This window comes from Palaemon carinicauda, chromosome 10 (genome assembly GCF_036898095.1).
Source record: "Palaemon carinicauda isolate YSFRI2023 chromosome 10, ASM3689809v2, whole genome shotgun sequence".
Taxonomy (NCBI): Eukaryota; Metazoa; Arthropoda; class Malacostraca; order Decapoda; family Palaemonidae; genus Palaemon; species Palaemon carinicauda.
The window spans coordinates 148,468,804-148,487,637 of NC_090734.1; the positions used below are offsets into that span (position 1 = coordinate 148,468,804).

At 40.1% G+C, this 18,834-nt stretch overlaps 49 non-coding genes across 49 annotated transcripts; all 49 read left to right on the forward strand.

Moving 5' to 3' along the window:
- Positions 1-222: 222 nt before the first annotated feature.
- On the forward strand, positions 223-295 carry TRNAT-AGU (transfer RNA threonine (anticodon AGU)). The gene has a single exon. It is a non-coding gene; the product is annotated as a tRNA-Thr (tRNA).
- Positions 296-1,004: 709 nt separating this feature from the next.
- TRNAT-AGU (transfer RNA threonine (anticodon AGU)) lies at positions 1,005-1,077 on the forward strand. Its single transcript has one exon. It is a non-coding gene; the product is annotated as a tRNA-Thr (tRNA).
- A 1,268-nt stretch (positions 1,078-2,345) lies between these two features.
- TRNAT-AGU (transfer RNA threonine (anticodon AGU)) lies at positions 2,346-2,418 on the forward strand. The gene has a single exon. It is a non-coding gene; the product is annotated as a tRNA-Thr (tRNA).
- Positions 2,419-2,515: 97 nt separating this feature from the next.
- TRNAT-AGU (transfer RNA threonine (anticodon AGU)) lies at positions 2,516-2,588 on the forward strand. The gene has a single exon. It is a non-coding gene; the product is annotated as a tRNA-Thr (tRNA).
- Positions 2,589-2,685: 97 nt separating this feature from the next.
- On the forward strand, positions 2,686-2,758 carry TRNAT-AGU (transfer RNA threonine (anticodon AGU)). Its single transcript has one exon. It is a non-coding gene; the product is annotated as a tRNA-Thr (tRNA).
- Positions 2,759-4,028: 1,270 nt separating this feature from the next.
- Positions 4,029-4,101, forward strand: TRNAT-AGU (transfer RNA threonine (anticodon AGU)). Its single transcript has one exon. It is a non-coding gene; the product is annotated as a tRNA-Thr (tRNA).
- Positions 4,102-4,198: 97 nt separating this feature from the next.
- TRNAT-AGU (transfer RNA threonine (anticodon AGU)) lies at positions 4,199-4,271 on the forward strand. The gene has a single exon. It is a non-coding gene; the product is annotated as a tRNA-Thr (tRNA).
- Positions 4,272-4,368: 97 nt separating this feature from the next.
- Positions 4,369-4,441, forward strand: TRNAT-AGU (transfer RNA threonine (anticodon AGU)). The gene has a single exon. It is a non-coding gene; the product is annotated as a tRNA-Thr (tRNA).
- A 97-nt stretch (positions 4,442-4,538) lies between these two features.
- Positions 4,539-4,611, forward strand: TRNAT-AGU (transfer RNA threonine (anticodon AGU)). The gene has a single exon. It is a non-coding gene; the product is annotated as a tRNA-Thr (tRNA).
- A 97-nt stretch (positions 4,612-4,708) lies between these two features.
- Positions 4,709-4,781, forward strand: TRNAT-AGU (transfer RNA threonine (anticodon AGU)). Its single transcript has one exon. It is a non-coding gene; the product is annotated as a tRNA-Thr (tRNA).
- Positions 4,782-4,878: 97 nt separating this feature from the next.
- On the forward strand, positions 4,879-4,951 carry TRNAT-AGU (transfer RNA threonine (anticodon AGU)). Its single transcript has one exon. It is a non-coding gene; the product is annotated as a tRNA-Thr (tRNA).
- Positions 4,952-5,048: 97 nt separating this feature from the next.
- TRNAT-AGU (transfer RNA threonine (anticodon AGU)) lies at positions 5,049-5,121 on the forward strand. The gene has a single exon. It is a non-coding gene; the product is annotated as a tRNA-Thr (tRNA).
- Positions 5,122-5,218: 97 nt separating this feature from the next.
- Positions 5,219-5,291, forward strand: TRNAT-AGU (transfer RNA threonine (anticodon AGU)). Its single transcript has one exon. It is a non-coding gene; the product is annotated as a tRNA-Thr (tRNA).
- Positions 5,292-5,385: 94 nt separating this feature from the next.
- TRNAT-AGU (transfer RNA threonine (anticodon AGU)) lies at positions 5,386-5,458 on the forward strand. The gene has a single exon. It is a non-coding gene; the product is annotated as a tRNA-Thr (tRNA).
- A 97-nt stretch (positions 5,459-5,555) lies between these two features.
- TRNAT-AGU (transfer RNA threonine (anticodon AGU)) lies at positions 5,556-5,628 on the forward strand. The gene has a single exon. It is a non-coding gene; the product is annotated as a tRNA-Thr (tRNA).
- A 268-nt stretch (positions 5,629-5,896) lies between these two features.
- Positions 5,897-5,969, forward strand: TRNAT-AGU (transfer RNA threonine (anticodon AGU)). Its single transcript has one exon. It is a non-coding gene; the product is annotated as a tRNA-Thr (tRNA).
- Positions 5,970-6,066: 97 nt separating this feature from the next.
- On the forward strand, positions 6,067-6,139 carry TRNAT-AGU (transfer RNA threonine (anticodon AGU)). The gene has a single exon. It is a non-coding gene; the product is annotated as a tRNA-Thr (tRNA).
- Positions 6,140-6,236: 97 nt separating this feature from the next.
- On the forward strand, positions 6,237-6,309 carry TRNAT-AGU (transfer RNA threonine (anticodon AGU)). Its single transcript has one exon. It is a non-coding gene; the product is annotated as a tRNA-Thr (tRNA).
- Positions 6,310-6,406: 97 nt separating this feature from the next.
- TRNAT-AGU (transfer RNA threonine (anticodon AGU)) lies at positions 6,407-6,479 on the forward strand. Its single transcript has one exon. It is a non-coding gene; the product is annotated as a tRNA-Thr (tRNA).
- Positions 6,480-6,576: 97 nt separating this feature from the next.
- TRNAT-AGU (transfer RNA threonine (anticodon AGU)) lies at positions 6,577-6,649 on the forward strand. The gene has a single exon. It is a non-coding gene; the product is annotated as a tRNA-Thr (tRNA).
- A 97-nt stretch (positions 6,650-6,746) lies between these two features.
- On the forward strand, positions 6,747-6,819 carry TRNAT-AGU (transfer RNA threonine (anticodon AGU)). Its single transcript has one exon. It is a non-coding gene; the product is annotated as a tRNA-Thr (tRNA).
- Positions 6,820-6,916: 97 nt separating this feature from the next.
- On the forward strand, positions 6,917-6,989 carry TRNAT-AGU (transfer RNA threonine (anticodon AGU)). Its single transcript has one exon. It is a non-coding gene; the product is annotated as a tRNA-Thr (tRNA).
- Positions 6,990-7,086: 97 nt separating this feature from the next.
- TRNAT-AGU (transfer RNA threonine (anticodon AGU)) lies at positions 7,087-7,159 on the forward strand. Its single transcript has one exon. It is a non-coding gene; the product is annotated as a tRNA-Thr (tRNA).
- A 97-nt stretch (positions 7,160-7,256) lies between these two features.
- TRNAT-AGU (transfer RNA threonine (anticodon AGU)) lies at positions 7,257-7,329 on the forward strand. The gene has a single exon. It is a non-coding gene; the product is annotated as a tRNA-Thr (tRNA).
- Positions 7,330-7,592: 263 nt separating this feature from the next.
- On the forward strand, positions 7,593-7,665 carry TRNAT-AGU (transfer RNA threonine (anticodon AGU)). Its single transcript has one exon. It is a non-coding gene; the product is annotated as a tRNA-Thr (tRNA).
- A 97-nt stretch (positions 7,666-7,762) lies between these two features.
- On the forward strand, positions 7,763-7,835 carry TRNAT-AGU (transfer RNA threonine (anticodon AGU)). The gene has a single exon. It is a non-coding gene; the product is annotated as a tRNA-Thr (tRNA).
- A 97-nt stretch (positions 7,836-7,932) lies between these two features.
- On the forward strand, positions 7,933-8,005 carry TRNAT-AGU (transfer RNA threonine (anticodon AGU)). Its single transcript has one exon. It is a non-coding gene; the product is annotated as a tRNA-Thr (tRNA).
- A 97-nt stretch (positions 8,006-8,102) lies between these two features.
- TRNAT-AGU (transfer RNA threonine (anticodon AGU)) lies at positions 8,103-8,175 on the forward strand. Its single transcript has one exon. It is a non-coding gene; the product is annotated as a tRNA-Thr (tRNA).
- Positions 8,176-8,272: 97 nt separating this feature from the next.
- TRNAT-AGU (transfer RNA threonine (anticodon AGU)) lies at positions 8,273-8,345 on the forward strand. The gene has a single exon. It is a non-coding gene; the product is annotated as a tRNA-Thr (tRNA).
- A 97-nt stretch (positions 8,346-8,442) lies between these two features.
- TRNAT-AGU (transfer RNA threonine (anticodon AGU)) lies at positions 8,443-8,515 on the forward strand. Its single transcript has one exon. It is a non-coding gene; the product is annotated as a tRNA-Thr (tRNA).
- A 97-nt stretch (positions 8,516-8,612) lies between these two features.
- On the forward strand, positions 8,613-8,685 carry TRNAT-AGU (transfer RNA threonine (anticodon AGU)). Its single transcript has one exon. It is a non-coding gene; the product is annotated as a tRNA-Thr (tRNA).
- Positions 8,686-8,782: 97 nt separating this feature from the next.
- TRNAT-AGU (transfer RNA threonine (anticodon AGU)) lies at positions 8,783-8,855 on the forward strand. Its single transcript has one exon. It is a non-coding gene; the product is annotated as a tRNA-Thr (tRNA).
- Positions 8,856-8,952: 97 nt separating this feature from the next.
- Positions 8,953-9,025, forward strand: TRNAT-AGU (transfer RNA threonine (anticodon AGU)). Its single transcript has one exon. It is a non-coding gene; the product is annotated as a tRNA-Thr (tRNA).
- A 97-nt stretch (positions 9,026-9,122) lies between these two features.
- On the forward strand, positions 9,123-9,195 carry TRNAT-AGU (transfer RNA threonine (anticodon AGU)). The gene has a single exon. It is a non-coding gene; the product is annotated as a tRNA-Thr (tRNA).
- A 97-nt stretch (positions 9,196-9,292) lies between these two features.
- Positions 9,293-9,365, forward strand: TRNAT-AGU (transfer RNA threonine (anticodon AGU)). The gene has a single exon. It is a non-coding gene; the product is annotated as a tRNA-Thr (tRNA).
- Positions 9,366-9,462: 97 nt separating this feature from the next.
- Positions 9,463-9,535, forward strand: TRNAT-AGU (transfer RNA threonine (anticodon AGU)). Its single transcript has one exon. It is a non-coding gene; the product is annotated as a tRNA-Thr (tRNA).
- Positions 9,536-9,630: 95 nt separating this feature from the next.
- Positions 9,631-9,703, forward strand: TRNAT-AGU (transfer RNA threonine (anticodon AGU)). The gene has a single exon. It is a non-coding gene; the product is annotated as a tRNA-Thr (tRNA).
- Positions 9,704-9,800: 97 nt separating this feature from the next.
- Positions 9,801-9,873, forward strand: TRNAT-AGU (transfer RNA threonine (anticodon AGU)). The gene has a single exon. It is a non-coding gene; the product is annotated as a tRNA-Thr (tRNA).
- Positions 9,874-9,970: 97 nt separating this feature from the next.
- On the forward strand, positions 9,971-10,043 carry TRNAT-AGU (transfer RNA threonine (anticodon AGU)). The gene has a single exon. It is a non-coding gene; the product is annotated as a tRNA-Thr (tRNA).
- A 95-nt stretch (positions 10,044-10,138) lies between these two features.
- TRNAT-AGU (transfer RNA threonine (anticodon AGU)) lies at positions 10,139-10,211 on the forward strand. Its single transcript has one exon. It is a non-coding gene; the product is annotated as a tRNA-Thr (tRNA).
- A 95-nt stretch (positions 10,212-10,306) lies between these two features.
- TRNAT-AGU (transfer RNA threonine (anticodon AGU)) lies at positions 10,307-10,379 on the forward strand. The gene has a single exon. It is a non-coding gene; the product is annotated as a tRNA-Thr (tRNA).
- A 97-nt stretch (positions 10,380-10,476) lies between these two features.
- TRNAT-AGU (transfer RNA threonine (anticodon AGU)) lies at positions 10,477-10,549 on the forward strand. The gene has a single exon. It is a non-coding gene; the product is annotated as a tRNA-Thr (tRNA).
- Positions 10,550-10,646: 97 nt separating this feature from the next.
- On the forward strand, positions 10,647-10,719 carry TRNAT-AGU (transfer RNA threonine (anticodon AGU)). The gene has a single exon. It is a non-coding gene; the product is annotated as a tRNA-Thr (tRNA).
- Positions 10,720-10,816: 97 nt separating this feature from the next.
- Positions 10,817-10,889, forward strand: TRNAT-AGU (transfer RNA threonine (anticodon AGU)). The gene has a single exon. It is a non-coding gene; the product is annotated as a tRNA-Thr (tRNA).
- Positions 10,890-10,986: 97 nt separating this feature from the next.
- TRNAT-AGU (transfer RNA threonine (anticodon AGU)) lies at positions 10,987-11,059 on the forward strand. The gene has a single exon. It is a non-coding gene; the product is annotated as a tRNA-Thr (tRNA).
- Positions 11,060-11,156: 97 nt separating this feature from the next.
- On the forward strand, positions 11,157-11,229 carry TRNAT-AGU (transfer RNA threonine (anticodon AGU)). Its single transcript has one exon. It is a non-coding gene; the product is annotated as a tRNA-Thr (tRNA).
- A 97-nt stretch (positions 11,230-11,326) lies between these two features.
- Positions 11,327-11,399, forward strand: TRNAT-AGU (transfer RNA threonine (anticodon AGU)). Its single transcript has one exon. It is a non-coding gene; the product is annotated as a tRNA-Thr (tRNA).
- Positions 11,400-11,496: 97 nt separating this feature from the next.
- Positions 11,497-11,569, forward strand: TRNAT-AGU (transfer RNA threonine (anticodon AGU)). The gene has a single exon. It is a non-coding gene; the product is annotated as a tRNA-Thr (tRNA).
- A 97-nt stretch (positions 11,570-11,666) lies between these two features.
- Positions 11,667-11,739, forward strand: TRNAT-AGU (transfer RNA threonine (anticodon AGU)). Its single transcript has one exon. It is a non-coding gene; the product is annotated as a tRNA-Thr (tRNA).
- The last annotated feature ends 7,095 nt before the right edge of the window (positions 11,740-18,834 follow it).

Here is an 18,834-nt window from a genome sequence, read left to right on the forward strand (position 1 = left end):
ACATAATACTGAACAGTATTCAACGCGGTATAATTTGAAGACGGTAACCGAGGAATGATAAATATGTGATGCAAATATCATTGTGTTTAGTATGGAAAATATGCAATGAAATTCAAACCATAATTCTTAAATACTTAATTAAATCAACTTATTAATTACTTCTTTAATAACCGATAAAACAATGAATATATGTATTAGAGTGGAGACACTTTCCAACATGGTGCCTTCATAGCTCAGTGGCTAGAGCGCTGGTCTAGTAAACCAGAGGCCGGGAGTTCGATCCTCCCTGAAGGCAGTGGATCGAATTTTGTGTTTCACTCTGTGAAACCAATGTCACATCTTTAGGAATTTTTGCAAATCGTTCAAAATTGTGCCATCATGCCTATACCAAAGCTGTTATCAAGTAGGTATACTTGCATTCATGAGCCCTTTCCTTCAAGCACTCCAGCTACTCCATTAATTTTCTGTCGGATATTTTCATCACTCCTACTTGTTTAAAACTTGGCTCTTCTAAACACCATTTTTACATTGCCTTAATTATAGCTCAGTGGCAAGAGCGCTGGTCTAGTCCTATCCTTCCCCAAAGGCAATGATATATCGTTATATTCAACTCAATTAACATACATTATATCCTATAAGCAGAAGGACAAAATGTTGTAGAACTTCTAATCTGCATCAATACAGACATTCAAAACCCCAGGACAATTGCACTAGTGGGGAGTTAATTCATCCTTGGATATAATATTATTTACCTTATATTCAACTGTATCAGGTAAATCACATTCAACTACATCCTATTACTATATCTTATCAACTATAATTACTTCCAATGTGGTGCCTTCATAGCTAATTGGCTAGAGCGCTGGTCTAGTAAACCAGAACCCAAGTGCTTGATCCTCCCTGAAGGTAGTGTTGTAATGTTATGTTAAACCCTATAATGTTTCACATTTGTTATATCCTATCAGTAGAATAACATGTGAAACTATAAATACTTCCAATGTGGTGCCTTCATAGCTCAGTGGCTAGAGCGCTGGTCTAGTAAACCAGAGGCCGGGAGTTCGATCCTCCCTGAAGGCAGTGATGTAATGTTATGTTAAACTCTATAATGTGTTTCACATTTGTTATATCCTATCAGTAGAATAACATGTGAAACTATAAATACTCCCAATATGGTGCTCTGACGGGCCGAGAGAAGGTTGTGACTCAAAGACAGCTCAAGGCAACAGGAAATATCATGTTAAAAAATCGACACCGTTACCATTGAGAAAAAGAGACATGTTTTTTCAGGTTCTTTTTAGTGCGAGGGGAGAGCAAAGATACAAGCACAAAATGAACTATGTACGATCGTGTGACACACGGTTGGTTCATGGCTCCCTCCCTAAAAATGACATACTGTACATGTTAAATAAGGCGCCCTGAATCTGGAGTGGTAGTAGCAAAAACTGCGCCGATTAGCGGCAGTGAGTGGCTGTAGAAGTCGTTGGTTGGGGCGCGAGCAAGTGGTGGATGATGGGTGGCTTTGTTGCCGCTCTGGCTCGTCACAGGGTAGGCGTGTGTCCTACGGCATTCATGGGTGTGTCTCCTATGGCATTCATAGGCTTGTGTCCTACGGCATTCATGGGTGTGTCTCCTATGGCATTCATAGGCGTGTGTCCTACGGCATTCATAGGTGTGTGTGTCCTACGGCATTCATAGGCGTGTCCTACAGCATTCATAAGCGTGCGTGTCCTACAGCATTCATAGGCGTGTGTCCTACGGCATTCACGTCAGCTTCGGTTGAAGTTGAATAGGTGTCCTCTTCGTCACGAGTGGAGGCGTTGATGGAGGTTTTGAAGGTCATGAAGTGGCTGTCCATAAGGGCACGAAGTAGGTTCACCTCACGAGGAGAGCCGTGTGCGGCAGGTTGCAGGCGAGTGATACTGGTCCTTTTCCCGAGGGTGAGCGAAGCCCTTAGGTCCCACAACGGTTGTTGAGAGAGCTGAAAAATCTTTGCTATATGGGCGGCTGGCGACGGCGAGTACTGCTGCAGAAGGTATGCTTTGAGGGCGTCATAGTAACGGTGAGAGGCGGGAAGAGCAAGTCGCTCCAGGGTCACCAATGAGACGGGGTAGGAGAAGGTTGTGACTCAAAGACAGTATGAAATCAACTGAATGAGTTTATTATTGAACACACTCCTTTATATACAAAAGTTCAAGGCAACAGGAAATAATATATTAAAAAATCGACAACGTTACCATTGAGAAAAACAGACATGTTTTTTCAGGTTCTTTTTAGTGCGAGGGGAGGGTGATGATACAAGCACAAAATGAACTATGTACGATCGTGTGACACACGGTTGGTAGAGTGCCTTCATAGCTCAGTGGCTAGAGCGCTGGTCTAGTAAACCAGAGGCCGGGAGTTCGATCCTCCCTGAAGGCAGTGATGTAATGTTATGTTAAACCCTATAATGTGTTTCACATTTGTTATATCCTATCAGTAGAATAACATTTGAAACTATAAATACATCCAATGTGGTGCCTTCATAGCTCAGTGGCTAGAGCGCTGGTCTAGTAAACCAAAGACCGGGAGTTCGATCCTCCCTGAAGGCAGTGTTGTAATGTTATGTTAAACTCTATAATGTGTTTCACATTTGTTATATCCTATCAGTAGAATAACATGTGAAACTATAAATACTTCCAATGTGGTGCCTTCATAGCTCAGTGGCTAGAGCGCTGGTCTAGTAAACCAGAGGCCGGGAGTTCGATCCTCCCTGAAGGCAGTGTTGTAATGTTATGTTAAACTCTATAATGTGTTTCACACTTGTTATATCCTATCAGTAGAATAACATGTGAAACTATAAATACTCCCAATATGGTGCTGTGACGGGCCGAGAGAAGGTTGTGACTCAAAGACAGCTCAAGGCAACAGGAAATATCATGTTAAAAAATCGACACCGTTACCATTGAGAAAAAGAGACATGTTTTTTCAGGTTCTTTTTAGTGCGAGGGGAGAGCAAAGATACAAGCACAAAATGAACTATGTACGATCGTGTGACACACGGTTGGTTCATGGCTCCCTCCCTAAAAATGACATACTGTACATGTTAAATAAGGCGCCCTGAATCTGGAGTGGTAGTAGCAAAAACTGCGCCGATTAGCGGCAGTGAGTGGCTGTAGAAGTCGTTGGTTGGGGCGCGAGCAAGTGGTGGATGATGGGTGGCTTTGTTGACGCTCCGGCTCGTCACAGGGTAGGCGTGTGTCCTACGGCATTCATGGGTGTGTCTCATATGGCATTCATAGGCGTGTGTCCTATGGCATTCATGGGTGTGTCTCCTATGGCATTCATAGGCGTGTGTCCTACGGCATTCATAGGCGTGTGTCCTACGGCATTCATAGGTGTGTGTGTCCTACGGCATTCATAAGCGTGCGTGTCCTACGGCATTCATAGGCGTGTGTCCTACGGCATTCACGTCAGCTTCGGTTGAAGTTGAATAGGTGTCCTCTTCGTCACGAGTGGAGGCGTTGATGGAGGTTTTGAAGGTCATGAAGTGGCTGTCCATAAGGGCACGAAGTAGGTTCACCTCACGAGGAGAGCCGTGTGCGGCAGGTTGCAGGCGAGTGATACTGGTCCTTTTCCCGAGGGTGAGCGAAGCCCTTAGGTCCCACAACGGTTGTTGAGAGAGCTGAAAAATCTTTGCTATATGGGCGGCTGGCGACGGCGAGTACTGCTGCAGAAGGTATGCTTTGAGGGCGTCATAGTAACGGTGAGAGGCGGGAGGAGCAAGTGGCTCCGGGGTCACCAATGAGACGGGGTAGGAGAAGGTTGTGACTCAAAAACAGTATGAAATCAACTGAATGAGTTTATTATTGAACACACTCCTTTATATACAAAAGTTCAAGGCAACAGGAAATATTATATTAAAAAATCGACAACGTTACCATTGAGAAAAACAGACATGTTTTTTCAGGTTCTTTTTAGTGCGAGGGGAGAGTGATGATACAAGAACAAAATGAACTATGTATGATCGTGTGACACGCGGTTAGTAGAGTGCCTTCATAGCTCAGTGGCTAGAGCGCTGGTCTAGTAAACCAGAGGCCGGGAGTTCGATCCTCCCTGAAGGCAGTGTTGTAATGTTATGTTAAACTCTATAATGTGTTTCACATTTGTTATATGCTATCAGTAGAATAACATGTGAAACTATAAATACTTCCAATGTGGTGCCTTCATAGCTCAGTGGCTAGAGCGCTGGTCTAGTAAACCAGAGGCCGGGAGTTCGATCCTCCCTGAAGGCAGAGTTGTAATGTTATGTTAAACTCTATAATGTGTTTCATATTTGTTATATCCTATCAGTAGAATAACATGTGAAACTATAAATACTTCCAATGTGGTGCCTTCATAGCTCAGTGGCTAGAGCGCTGGTCTAGTAAACCAGAGGCCGGGAGTTCGATCCTCCCTGAAGGCAGAGTTGTAATGTTATGTTAAACTCTATAATGTGTTTCACATTTGTTATATGCTATCAGTAGAATAACATGTGAAACTATAAATACTTCCAATGTGGTGCCTTCATAGCTCAGTGGCTAGAGCGCTGGTCTAGTAAACCAGAGGCCGGGAGTTCGATCCTCCCTGAAGGCAGAGTTGTAATGTTATGTTAAACTCTATAATGTGTTTCACATTTGTTATATCCTATCAGTAGAATAACATGTGAAACTATAGGTACTCCCAATGTGGTGCCTTCATAGCTCAGTGGCTAGAGCGCTGGTCTAGTAAACCAGAGGCCGGGAGTTCGATCCTCCCTGAAGGCAGTGTTGTAATGTTATGTTAAACTCTATAATGTGTTTCACATTTGTTATATGCTATCAGTAGAATAACCTGTGAAACTATAAATAGTTCCAATGTGGTGCCTTCATAGCTCAGTGGCTAGAGCGCTGGTCTAGTAAACCAGAGGCCGGGAGTTCGATCCTCCCTGAAGGCAGAGTTATAATGTTATGTTAAACTCTATAATGTGTTTCACATTTGTTATATGCTATTAGTAGAATAACATGTGAAACTATAAATACTTCCAATGTGGTGCCTTCATAGCTCAGTGGCTAGAGCGCTGGTCTAGTAAACCAGAGGCCGGGAGTTCGATCCTCTCTGAAGGCAGAGTTGTAATGTTTTGTTAAACTGTATAATGTGTTTCACATTTGTTATATGCTATCAGTAGAATAACATGTGAAACTATAAATACTTCCAATGTGGTGCCTTCATAGCTCAGTGGCTAGAGCGCTGGTCTAGTAAACCAGAGGCCGGGAGTTCAATCCTCCCTGAAGGCAGTGATGTAATGTTATGTTAAACCCTATGTGTTTCACATTTGTTGTATCCTATCAGTAGAATAACATGTGAAACTATAGGTACTCCCAATGTGGTGCCTTCATAGCTCAGTGGCTAGAGCGCTGGTCTAGTAAACCAGAGGCCGGGAGTTCGATCCTCCCTGAAGGCAGAGTTGTAATGTTATGTTAAACTCTATAATGTGTTTCACATTTGTTATATGCTATCAGTAAAATAACATGTGAAACTATAAATACTTCCAATGTGGTGCCTTCATAGCTCAGTGGCTAGAGCGCTGGTCTAGTAAACCAGAGGCCGGGAGTTCGATCCTCCCTGAAGGCAGTGTTGTAATGTTATGTTAAACTCTATAATGTACTTCACATTTGTTATATCCTATCAGTAGAATAACATGTGAAACTATAAATACTTCCAATGTGGTGCCTTCATAGCTCAGTGGCTAGAGCGCTAGTCTAGTAAACCAGAGGCCGGGAGTGCAATCCTCCCTGAAGGCAGTGTTGTAATGTTATGTTAAACCCTATGTGTTTCACATTTGTTGTATCCTATCAGTAGAATAACATGTGAAACTATAGGTACTCCCAATGTGGTCCACGCCTTCATAGCTCAGTGGCTAGAGCGCTGGTCTAGTAAACCAGAGGCCGGGAGTTCGATCCTCCCTGAAGGCAGAGTTGTAATGTTATGTTAAACTCTATAATGTGTTTCACATTTGTTATATCCTATCAGTAGAATAACATGTGAAACTATAAATACTTCCAATGTGGTGCCTTCATAGCTCAGTGGCTAGAGCGCTGGTCTAGTAAACCAGAGGCCGGGAATTCGATCCTCCCTGAAGGCAGAGTTGTAATGTTATGTTAAACTCTATAATGTGTTTCACATTTGTTATATGCTATCAGTAGAATAACAAGTGAAACTATAAATACTTCCAATGTGGTGCCTTCATAGCTCAGTGGCTAGAGCGCTGGTCTAGTAAACCAGAGGCCGGGAGTTCGATCCTCCCTGAAGGCAGAGTTGTAATGTTATGTTAAACTCTATAATGTGTTTCACATTTGTTATATCCTATCAGTAGAATAACATGTGAAACTATAAATACTTCCAATGTGGTGCCTTCATAGCTCAGTGGCTAGAGCGCTGGTCTAGTAAACCAGAGGCCGGGAGTTCGATCCTCCCTGAAGGCAGAGTTGTAATGTTATGTTAAACTCTATAATGTGTTTCACATTTGTTATATCCTATCAGTAGAATAACATGTGAAACTATAAATACTTCCAATGTGGTGCCTTCATAGCTCAGTGGCTAGAGCGCTGGTCTAGTAAACCAGAGGCCGGGAGTTCGATCCTCCCTGAAGGCAGAGTTGTAATGTTATGTTAAACTCTATAATGTGTTTCACATTTGTTATATCCTATCAGTAGAATAACATGTGAAACTATAGGTACTCCCAATGTGGTGCCTTCATAGCTCAGTGGCTAGAGCGCTGGTCTAGTAAACCAGAGGCCGGGAGTTCGATCCTCCCTGAAGGCAGAGTTGTAATGTTATGTTAAACTCTATAATGTGTTTCACATTTGTTATATCCTATCAGTAGAATAACATTTGAAACTATAAATACTTCCAATGTGGTGCCTTCATAGCTCAGTGGCTAGAGCGCTGGTCTAGTAAACCAGAGGCCGGGAGTTCGATCCTCCCTGAAGGCAGAGTTGTAATGTTATGTTAAACTCTATAATGTGTTTCACATTTGTTATATGCTATCAGTAGAATAACATGTGAAACTATAAATACTTCCAATGTGGTGCCTTCATAGCTCAGTGGCTAGAGCGCTGGTCTAGTAAACCAGAGGCCGGGAGTTCGATCCTCCCTGAAGGCAGAGTTGTAATGTTATGTTAAACTCTATAATGTGTTTCACATTTGTTATATCTTATCAGTAGAATAACATGTGAAACTATAAATACTTCCAATGTGGTGCCTTCATAGCTCAGTGGCTAGAGCGCTGGTCTAGTAAACCAGAGGCCGGGAGTTCGATCCTCCCTGAAGGCAGTGTTGTAATGTTATGTTAAACTCTATAATGTACTTCACATTTGTTATATCCTATCAGTAGAATAACATGTGAAACTATAAATACTTCCAATGTGGTGCCTTCATAGCTCAGTGGCTAGAGCGCTGGTCTAGTAACCAGAGGCCGGGAGTGCAATCCTCCCTGAAGGCAGTGTTGTAATGTTATGTTAAACCCTATGTGTTTCACATTTGTTGTATCCTATCAGTAGAATAACATGTGAAACTATAGGTACTCCCAATGTGGTGCCTTCATAGCTCAGTGGCTAGAGCGCTGGTCTAGTAAACCAGAGGCCGGGAGTTGGATCCTCCCTGAAGGCAGAGTTGTAATGTTATGTTAAACTCTATAATGTGTTTCACATTTGTTATATCCTATCAGTAGAATAACATATGAAACTATAAATACTTCCAATGTGGTGCCTTCATAGCTCAGTGGCTAGAGCGCTGGTCTAGTAAACCAGAGGCCGGGAATTCGATCCTCCCTGAAGGCAGAGTTGTAATGTTATGTTAAACTCTATAATGTGTTTCACATTTGTTATATGCTATCAGTAGAATAACATGTGAAACTATAAATACTTCCAATGTGGTGCCTTCATAGCTCAGTGGCTAGAGCGCTGGTCTAGTAAACCAGAGGCCGGGAGTTCGATCCTCCCTGAAGGCAGAGTTGTAATGTTATGTTAAACTCTATAATGTGTTTCACATTTGTTATATCCTATCAGTAGAATAACATGTGAAACTATAAATACTTCCAATGTGGTGCCTTCATAGCTCAGTGGCTAGAGCGCTGGTCTAGTAAACCAGAGGCCGGGAGTTCGATCCTCCCTGAAGGCAGAGTTGTAATGTTATGTTAAACTCTATAATGTGTTTCAGATTTGTTATATCCTATCAGTAGAATAACATGTGAAACTATAAATACTTCCAATGTGGTGCCTTCATAGCTCAGTGGCTAGAGCGCTGGTCTAGTAAACCAGAGGCCGGGAGTTCGATCCTCCCTGAAGGCAGAGTTGTAATGTTATGTTAAACTCTATAATGTGTTTCACATTTGTTATATCCTATCAGTAGAATAACATGTGAAACTATAGGTACTCCCAATGTGGTGCCTTCATAGCTCAGTGGCTAGAGCGCTGGTCTAGTAAACCAGAGGCCGGGAGTTCGATCCTCCCTGAAGGCAGAGTTGTAATGTTATGTTAAATTCTATAATGTGTTTCACATTTGTTATATCCTATCAGTAGAATAACATTTGAAACTATAAATACTTCCAATGTGGTGCCTTCATAGCTCAGTGGCTAGAGCGCTGGTCTAGTAAACCAGAGGCCGGGAGTTCGATCCTCCCTAAAGGCAGAGTTGTAATGTTATGCTAAACTCTATAATGTGTTTCACATTTGTTATATCCTATCAGTAGAATAACATGTGAAACTATAAATACTTCCAATGTGGTGCCTTCATAGCTCAGTGGCTAGAGCGCTGGTCTAGTAAACCAGAGGCCGGGAATTCGATCCTCCCTGAAGGCAGAGTTGTAATGTTATGTTAAACTCTATAATGTGTTTCACATTTGTTATATGCTATCAGTAGAATAACATGTGAAACTATAAATACTTCCAATGTGGTGCCTTCATAGCTCAGTGGCTAGAGCGCTGGTCTAGTAAACCAGAGGCCGGGAGTTCGATCCTCCCTAAAGGCAGAGTTGTAATGTTATGTTAAACTCTATAATGTGTTTCACATTTGTTATATCCTATCAGTAGAATAACATGTGAAACTATAAATACTTCCAATGTGGTGCCTTCATAGCTCAGTGGCTAGAGCGCTGGTCTAGTAAACCAGAGGCCGGGAATTCGATCCTCCCTGAAGGCAGAGTTGTAATGTTATGTTAAACTCTATAATGTGTTTCACATTTGTTATATCCTATCAGTAGAATAACATGTGAAACTATAAATACTTCCAATGTGGTGCCTTCATAGCTCAGTGGCTAGAGCGCTGGTCTAGTAAACCAGAGGCCGGGAATTCGATCCTCCCTGAAGGCAGAGTTGTAATGTTATGTTAAACTCTATAATGTGTTTCACATTTGTTATATGCTATCAGTAGAATAACATGTGAAACTATAAATACTTCCAATGTGGTGCCTTCATAGCTCAGTGGCTAGAGCGCTGGTCTAGTAAACCAGAGGCCGGGAGTTCGATGCTCCCTGAAGGCAGATGTAATGTTATGTTAAACTCTATAATGTACTTCACATTTGTTATATCCTCTCAGTAGAGTAATAAGTAAAACTTTAAATGCTTCCAATGTGGTGCCTTCATAGCTCAGTGGCTAGAGCGCTGGTCTAGTAAACCAGAGGCCGGGAATTCGATCCTCCCTGAAGGCAGAGTTGTAATGTTATGTTAAACTCTATAATGTGTTTCACATTTGTTATATGCTATCAGTAGAATAACATGTGAAACTATAAATACTTCCAATGTGGTGCCTTCATAGCTCAGTGGCTAGAGCGCTGATCTAGTAAACCAGGGGCCGGGAGTTCGATCCTCCCTGAAGGCAGAGTTGTAATGTTATGTTAAACTCTATAATGTGTTTCACATTTTTTATATCCTATCAGTAGAATAACATGTGAAACTATAAATACTTTCAATGTGGTGCCTTCATAGCTCAGTGGCTAGAGCGCTGGTCTAGTAAACCAGAGGCCGGGAGTTCGATCCTCCCTGAAGGCAGATGTAATGTTAGGTTAAACCCTATAATGTGTTTCACATTTGTTATATGCTATCAGTAGAATAACATGTGAAACTATAAATACTTCCAATGTGGTGCCTTCATAGCTCAGTGGCTAGAGCGCTGGTCTAGTAAACCAGAGGCCGGGAGTTCGATGCTCCCTGAAGGCAGATGTAATGTTATGTTAAACTCTATAATGTACTTCACATTTGTTATATCCTCTCAGTAGAGTAATAAGTAAAACTTTAAATACTTCCAATGTGGTGCCTTCATAGCTCAGTGGCTAGAGCGCTGGTCTAGTAAACCAGAGGCCGGGAGTTCGATCCTCCCTGAAGGCAGAGTTGTAATGTTATGTTAAACTCTATAATGTGTTTCACATTTTTTATATCCTATCAGTAGAATAACATGTGAAACTTTAAATACTTCCAATGTGGTGCCTTCATAGCTCAGTGGCTAGAGCGCTGGTCTAGTAAACCAGAGGCCGGGAGTTCGATCCTCCCTGAAGGCAGTGTTGTAATGTTATGTTAAACTCTATAATGTGTTTCACATTTGTTATATCCTATCAGTAGAATAATATGTGAAACTATAATTACTTCCAATGTGGTGCCTTCATAGCTCTTTGGCTAGAGCGCTGGTCTAGTAAACCAGAGGCCGGGAGTTCGATCCTCCCTGAAGGCAGTGTTGTAATGTTATGTTAAACTCTATAATGTGTTTCACATTTGTTATATGCTATCAGTAGAATAACATGTGAAACTATAAATACTTCCAATGTGGTGCCTTCATAGCTCAGTGGCTAGAGCGCTGGTCTAGTAAACCAGAGGCCGGGAGTTCGATCCTCCCTGAAGGCAGTGTTGTAATGTTATGTTAAACTCTATAATGTGTTTCACATTTGTTATATGCTATCAGTAGAATAACATGTGAAACTATAAATACTTCCAATGTGGTGCCTTCATAGCTCAGTGGCTAGAGCGCTGGTCTAGTAAACCAGAGGCCGGGAGTTCGATCCTCCCTGAAGGCAGTGATGTAATGTTATGTTAAACTCTATAATGTGTTTCACATTTGTTATATCCTATCAGTAGAATAACATGTGAAACTATTAATACTTCCAATGTGGTGCCTTCATAGCTCAGTGGCTAGAGCGCTGGTCTAGTAAACCAGAGGCCGGGAGTTCGATCCTCCCTGAAGGCAGTGTTGTAATGTTATGTTAAACTCTATAATGTGTTTCACATTTGTTATATGCTATCAGTAGAATAAGATGTGAAACTATAAATCCATCAAATGTGGTGCCTTCATAGCTCAGTGGCTAGAGCGCTGGTCTAGTAAACCAGAGGCCGGGAGTTCGATCCTCCCTGAAGGCAGTGTTGTAATATTATGTTAAACCCTATAATGTGTTTCACATTTGTTATATCCTATCAGTAGAATAACATGTGAAACTATTAATACTTCCAATGTGGTGCCTTCATAGCTCAGTGGCTAGAGCGCTGGTCTAGTAAACCAGAGGCCGGGAGTTCAATCCTCCCTGAAGGCAGAGTTGTAATGTTATGTTAAACTCTATAATGTGTTTCACATTTGTTATATCCTATCAGTAGAATAACATGTGAAACTATAAATACTTCCAATGTGGTGCCTTCATAGCTCAGTGGCTAGAGCGCTGGTCTAGTAAACCAGAGGCCGGGAGTTCGATCCTCCCTGAAGGCAGTGATGTAATGTTATGTTTAACCCTATAATGTGTTTCACATTTGTTATATCAATTATTTCAACGTGGTGCCTTCATAGCTTAGTAGCTAGAGTGTTAAAACGGGTCTAGTAAACAAGAGGCCAGGAGTTTGATGTAAATAATATACTGAAATCTTAAAGAAGACTACATTTCATTGTATCCTATCAGCAAAACAAAATATTGTTCAACTATCAATCACTCCAATGTGAAGCGTTCATATCTATCTAAGGGGCTTGAAAGATGGTCTAGTATACCAAAGGAAGAGTGTGTTATCCTTCTTGAAGGCATGGGTGTACATATCAAACTCTGAAAAATGTGTTCACATCCATCATATCCTATCAAAAGAATGATGTGTAGAGCTAAGACTAGTTCTAGTGTGGTAACTTCATAACTCAGTGGGTGGAGTCCTGGTATAGTAAACCTTTCCTGACTGGGTTATTTTCCCTGTTGGAGACCTTAGGCTTATAGCATCCTGCTTTTCTAGTAGGATTGTAGCTTAGCAAATAATAATAATAATAATAATAATAATAATAATAATAATAATAATAATAATAATAATAATAACAGAAGTTACAGCCTCTCTGAAGGCGACAATGTAAATATCAATGTGAACTTTCAGAAGTGCTTCACATTGAATATATCATGTCACCAAAAGGAGTGAGAGAACTACATTCACTTCCTATGTACTACCCATGTTCTTCTGCCTCCGTAGATTGATAACTCAAAAGGTAATAAATTTAATCCTCTCATAGTGCAAGAATGGAAAGAGGGAATGAGGGGAAAGAGGGGATAAGGGGAAAAGAGGGGAGAGGGGAAATAGATAAGGGGAAAGAGGGGGAGGGAGGGAAAAGGGGGGAGGGGAAAGAGCGAAGGAGGGGAAAGAGGGGAAGAAGGGGAAAGAGAGAGAAAGGTAAATTGAGGTGACTTTTCTTCAAGATAACAATAGGTGTTCCCTGAAAGCAATTGTTGAATGGTATTAAGCAGAACTGGACAAGTGAATGGACATATAACATATATGTATTATATATATATATATATATATATATATATATATATATATATATATATATATATATAGATATATATATATATATATATATATATATATATATATATATATATATATATATATATATATATATATGCGTAAAAATGACAGGAAAACGTGATGCTCAGATGCAGAAGAACCACAGGGAAAATGAAAATACGAAATATACAATAAAGTCCTGACTAGTTTCGTGATACTTCCTCAGAGGACTGATTTATTGAGAGAGGCTTCTTTACAATTTATAGGGAAAGCAAACGTACGGGAGTGTCATTGTTCTCTAAATCTCTATATGTATGTTCGTACGTTTGCTTTCCCTATAAATTGTAAAGAAGCCTCTCTCAATTAATCAGTCCTCTGAGGAAGTATCACGAAACTAGTCAGGACTTAATTGTATATTTCATATTTTCATTTTCCCTGTGGTTCTTCTACATATATATATATATATATATATATATATATATATATATATATATATATATATATATATATATATATATATACATATATGATAAATTTTGCACATTTTTACGTGTTTTTCATATTCAAATAAGCCATATATATTTTTGATATATTAATGTCTGGATTCTCTTAACGACCTCGGGATCAGAGCCCCAGGCGAAATCACACAAAGACAAGAGCTTGGCTCCGGCCGGGAATCGAACCCTGGTCGGCAAGCTTATATAGACAGTGACTAACCCACTTGGCCAAGTGGGTTAGTCACTGTCTATATAAGCTTGCCGACCAGGGTTCGATTCCCGGCCGGAGCCAAGCTCTTGTCTTTGTGTGATTTCGCCTGGGGCTCTGATCCCGAGGTCGTTAAGAGAATCCAGACATTAATATATCAAAAATATATATGGCTTATTTGGATATATATATATATATATATATATATATATATATATATATGAGTGTATATATATATATATATATATATATATATATATATATATATATATATATATATATATATATATATTTATATGAGTGTATATATGCATATATATATATATATCAGAGAGAGAGAGAGAGAGAGAGAGAGAGAGAGAGAGAGAGAGAGACTGTGGTTCACAGGGAATACTTTAGGATGAAGCTGCTAGCCAAGTGCCATTCTTCACCTCCAAACCTTTGACCCACAACGTAACCAGACTACCAGATGAACAACTCTCTGCTAGGAAGCAATGCAACAATGGCGCAAGGACTTAACGGAATATGTATAAGTGTCCTAATCCTTGTATGCAAAATATGTGTTTTATATAGTGAGGTTAATGACTCTAGAATCATGAAGTGATGTATTTGACAGTATATTTCCATCACAGTGGAGAATTCCACAAAACTTAACAATTCAGCATGTTGATAGAGCAAGATTGCATCTTGCTTGCCGAGGGTTAGTCGGTACCATTTGAGCGATCAGTAGACAAGGTACTCACCTGAGAGTATCGGCTGTACACAGTCTATTCACAAACCTTTTTGTAATAAAGTGCAAAAAAACCCATGTTCCAATGTCTCATTATCCGTTTCTTTTTAATCCACGATTGTACCAAATATTTTTCATATTGAGGTATCACAAAGACTAAATCACCCCCAGAGCTGCCATAGACTTTAGTTTCTGTAAATATCAGACTCATAAATAACACCTGGATAAAGACTCATCTCTCAACAACCTCTTGAAACGACGACTTTCTTTCAAGCACGCGTTAAATAAACACCGCACTAATTGGAGTTGAAATTTCCCATAGAGAGCCAAGTGCGACTGAAATAAGGGATAGTAACACGTGCAAATACAAAGTTGTTTGACTACAGGAACTTCAGACAGAGAGACAGACAAGAGTACAAAGGACACCTATGGCGAGCTAAGGAAATAAACCAACACTGCCTCACACTGGCTTCTTGGACAAGGAAAACATACATACCCATCGAAGCACTGCCCGAGGTCACCAGGGAGATTGGAACCCTGTGGCGACGTACACACAAACACAATTCTAAACAATCCTTAAATGATGTGAGGTTATCACTGGACTTCCAAGATGGGACACAAAGATGCCATCTAGCGGGAGTGCGACAAGTATCGCCATATTCAAGATGTTTTCTACATTGGTGTTTGCTTTATGTTTTCTCTTTCTTCGGGACAAGGGCGAACAAGAGAGAGAGAGAGAGAGAGAGAGAGAGAGAGAGAGAGAGAGAGAGAGAGAGAGAAAGAGAGAGAGAGAGAGAGACTCTTGACCTTCGAGCTCGTTGCCTAAAGGTGGTTGCGTTATTTCGCTCGATAATCTTTAGTAAGGGGAAATGATGTCTTATTTCGAGATTATTGACAAGTAAGTATCATTAACATCTTCACTACTATAGCTTATTATTAGTATAATAATCAGCTACAAAAATAATAAGGAAGAATATGATAAACAATAAGAGATTTTAAACGTGAAAATACGATTTATTCATCTTATATTGTATAGTAAACATAAAAAAATCAGATTCTTTAAAATTTAAAAGTATGCTACTACGTAAACCATAAGTTTTAATTTTTTTCTAATACAATATAAAATACAGGATAAAATGATCTTATTATCCTCCCTTAAGAGTATTATTATTATCATTATCATTATTATTATTATTATTATTATTATTATTATTATTAGTAGTAGTAGTAGTAGTAGTAGTAGTAGTAGTAGTAGTAGTCATCAAATGAATGGAATATTTTATAAATAAACGACCTCATTTACTAATAGCTATCAAAATGATCGTGTCTAAAATTTGTGGTTGGCGAGGGCCTTGATTTAAGTCGTTCATGAGAGAGAGAGGAGAGAGAGGAGAGGAGAGAGAGAGAGAGAGAGAGAGAGAGATTCCTAAAACTCTTTAATTTCTTATCATACGCTATAGGCACAAGTAACAATAGTAAGACGTAGTTTGAGAGAGAGAGAGAGAGAGAGAGAGAGAGAGAGAGAGAGAGAGAGAGAGAGAGAGAGAGAGAGAGATTCCTAAAATCCTTTAATTTCTTATCATATACTATAGGCACAATGAGAGAGAGAGAGAGAGAGAGAGAGAGAGAGAGAGAGAGAGAGAGAGAGAGAGAGAGATATTCCTAAAACTCTTTAATTTCTTATCATACGCTATAGGCACAAGTAACAATAGTAAGACGTAGTTTGAGAGAGAGAGAGAGAGAGAGAGAGGAGAGAGAGAGAGAGAGAGAGAGAGAGAGAGAGAGAGAGAGAGAGAGAATTCCTAAAATCCTTTAATTTCTTATCATATACTATAGGCACAATGAGAGAGAGAGAGAGAGAGAGAGAGAGAGAGAGAGAGAGAGAGAGAGAGAGAGAGAGAGAGAGAGAGAGAATCCCTAAAACCCTTTAATTTCTTATCATATGCTATACGCACAAATAAAAATAGTAAGACATTGTGTTTGAGAGAGAGAGAGAGAGAGAGAGAGAGAGAGAGAGAGAGAGAGAGGAGAGAGAGAGAGAGAGAGAGAGAGAGAGAGAGAGTGTTCCTAAACCCTTTTAATTTCTTATCATATGCTATAGGCACAAGTAACAATAGTAACACATTGTGTTTGAGAGAGAGAGAGAGAGAGAGAGAGAGAGAGAGAGAGAGAGATTCTGCGAAGACACGATAATCAGCTACCATGTCAACAGGGCTTCCTGTTCTAAGAACCACACAGCCTTTTGTCAACACTGCCTCCCATAAACACTTCCAGGAAATACCGTTATTAAATATATAGGGCAAAATAAAACCTGATAAATATTTCTTAATATAAAAACAATTCATCCTCTTCAATCATAATCCTTTAAGGGCTAATCACATACCTTTTACGACATATTAAAAAATATTCTTAAAATATCTTATTTTAATCGTTCATTCTTTCTCTCGTAGTTTATTTATTTCCTTATTTCCTTTCCTCACTTGGCTATTTTTCCCTGTTGGAGCCCTTGGGCTTATAGCAGCCTGCTTTTCCAACTACGGTTGTAACTTAGCTAATAATAATAATAATAATAATGATAATAATAATAATCATCATCATCATCATCTCCTACGCCTATTGACGCAAATGGCCTCGATAATGATAATATATACCAAGGCACTTCCCCCAATTTTGGGGGGTAGCCGACATCAACAAATGAAACAAAACAAAAAAGGGGACCTCTACTCTCTACGTTCCTCCAGCCTAACAAGGGACTCAACTGAGTTCAGCTGGTACTGCTAGGGTGCCACAGCCCACCCTACCACATTATCCACCACAGATGAAGCTTCATAATGCTGAATCCCCTACTGCTGCTACCTCCGCGGTCATCTAAGGCATCGGAGGCAGCAGCAGGGCCTACCAGAACTGCGTCACAATCGCTCGCCATTCATTCCTATTTCTAGCACGCTCTCTTGCCTCTCTCTCATCTATCCTCCAATCACCCAGAGCTTTCTTCACTCCATCCATCCACCCAAACCTTGGCCTTCCTCTTGTACTTCTCCCATCAACTCTTGCTTTCATCACCTTCTTTAGCAGAAAGCCATTTTCCATTCTCTCAACATGGCCAAACCACCTCAACACATTCATATCCACTCTAGCTGCTAACTCATTTCTTACACCCGTTCTCACTCTCTCCACTTCGTTCCTAACGCTATCTACTCGAGATACACCAGCCATACTCCTTAGACACTTCATCTCAAACACATTCAATTTCTGTCTCTCCGTTACTTTCATTCCCCACAACTCCGATCTATACATCACAGTTGGTACAATCACTTTCTCATATAGAACTCTTTTTACATTCATGCCCAACCCTCCATTTTTTACTACTCCCTTAACTGCCCCCAACGCTTTGCAACCTTCATTCACTCTCTGACGTACATCTGCTTCCACTCCACCATTTGCTGCAACAACAGACCCCAAGTACTTAAACTGATCCGCTTCCTCAAGTAACTCCATTCAACATGACATTCAACCTTGCACCACCTTCCCTTCTCGTACATCTCATACCCTTACTCTTACCCACATTAACTCTCAACTTCCTTCTCTCACACACTCTTCCAAATTCTGTCACTAAACGGCCAAACTTCTCTTCTGTGTCTGCAACCAGTACAGTATCATCCGCAAACAACAACTGATAATAATGATAATGATAATGATAATAATAATAATAATAATAATAATAATAATAATAACAATAACAATTATAATGAATGCAAATACACAAAAGGAGATTTAATTTACTAAGGTAAAGGTTACTGACTTGGATTCTGTAGTTTCAGATTATAATTCTACACACAAAAAATATCATGTGATACATCTGGGCATAGATGACGTCAAAGCCTATATGTTAATCATGAGTCCTCATAGCGAATAGTGAATATGAAGTCAAAGGAGTTTCCATATGGAAATTTAGCTATATCGGGGTGAAGAAACTTGTCCTTTCCGAGAACTTTTAAGAAGGCAAGGAGTGCATTAATTTCTCTCTCTCTCTCTCTCTCTCTCTCTCTCTCTCTCTCTCTCTCTCTCTCTCTCTCTCTCTCTCTCTTTCGTAGGGGAAAAGAGAGAGTAGTCACACTTTGGAGAGAGAGGTTGTGGCTAGGGAAGGGGGAGGGGGTGAGGAGAGATGGAATCTGCTTCCTATCATTCGGGCAGATCTTATGGAGAAAAAAAAATATTAAAGAAGAAAACAAGAACATTATGACGTCATCACACATAGTAATGGCGGCGCATAAAGCTTCCTCTGGAAAGTCGTAGTTTCTGTTTTTGTTCAACTCGACTTTTTTACTTTAATAGGCATGAAAGGAGAGGGTTAATTAAAATGAATGCGTAGTTTAGGTAAGCTTTGGGGAGTGGACAGAGCCAAAGCGGTCCGACCACCCTTATCAAAAGCCTCTAAAGATTTCTTGAAGATTCTGTAGAGGAGACCTAAGCTTAGGATCCCTACAGTTACTCGGCAAACCTAGTTCGTGAGAATTTGTTGGGGATGGAAAAATTTCATCTTCCAACAAGGTTGCTTCAAGAATAAGGGGAAAAGCTTTCTCAACTCTAGAGTCCCTCCAACAGGAATGTCTC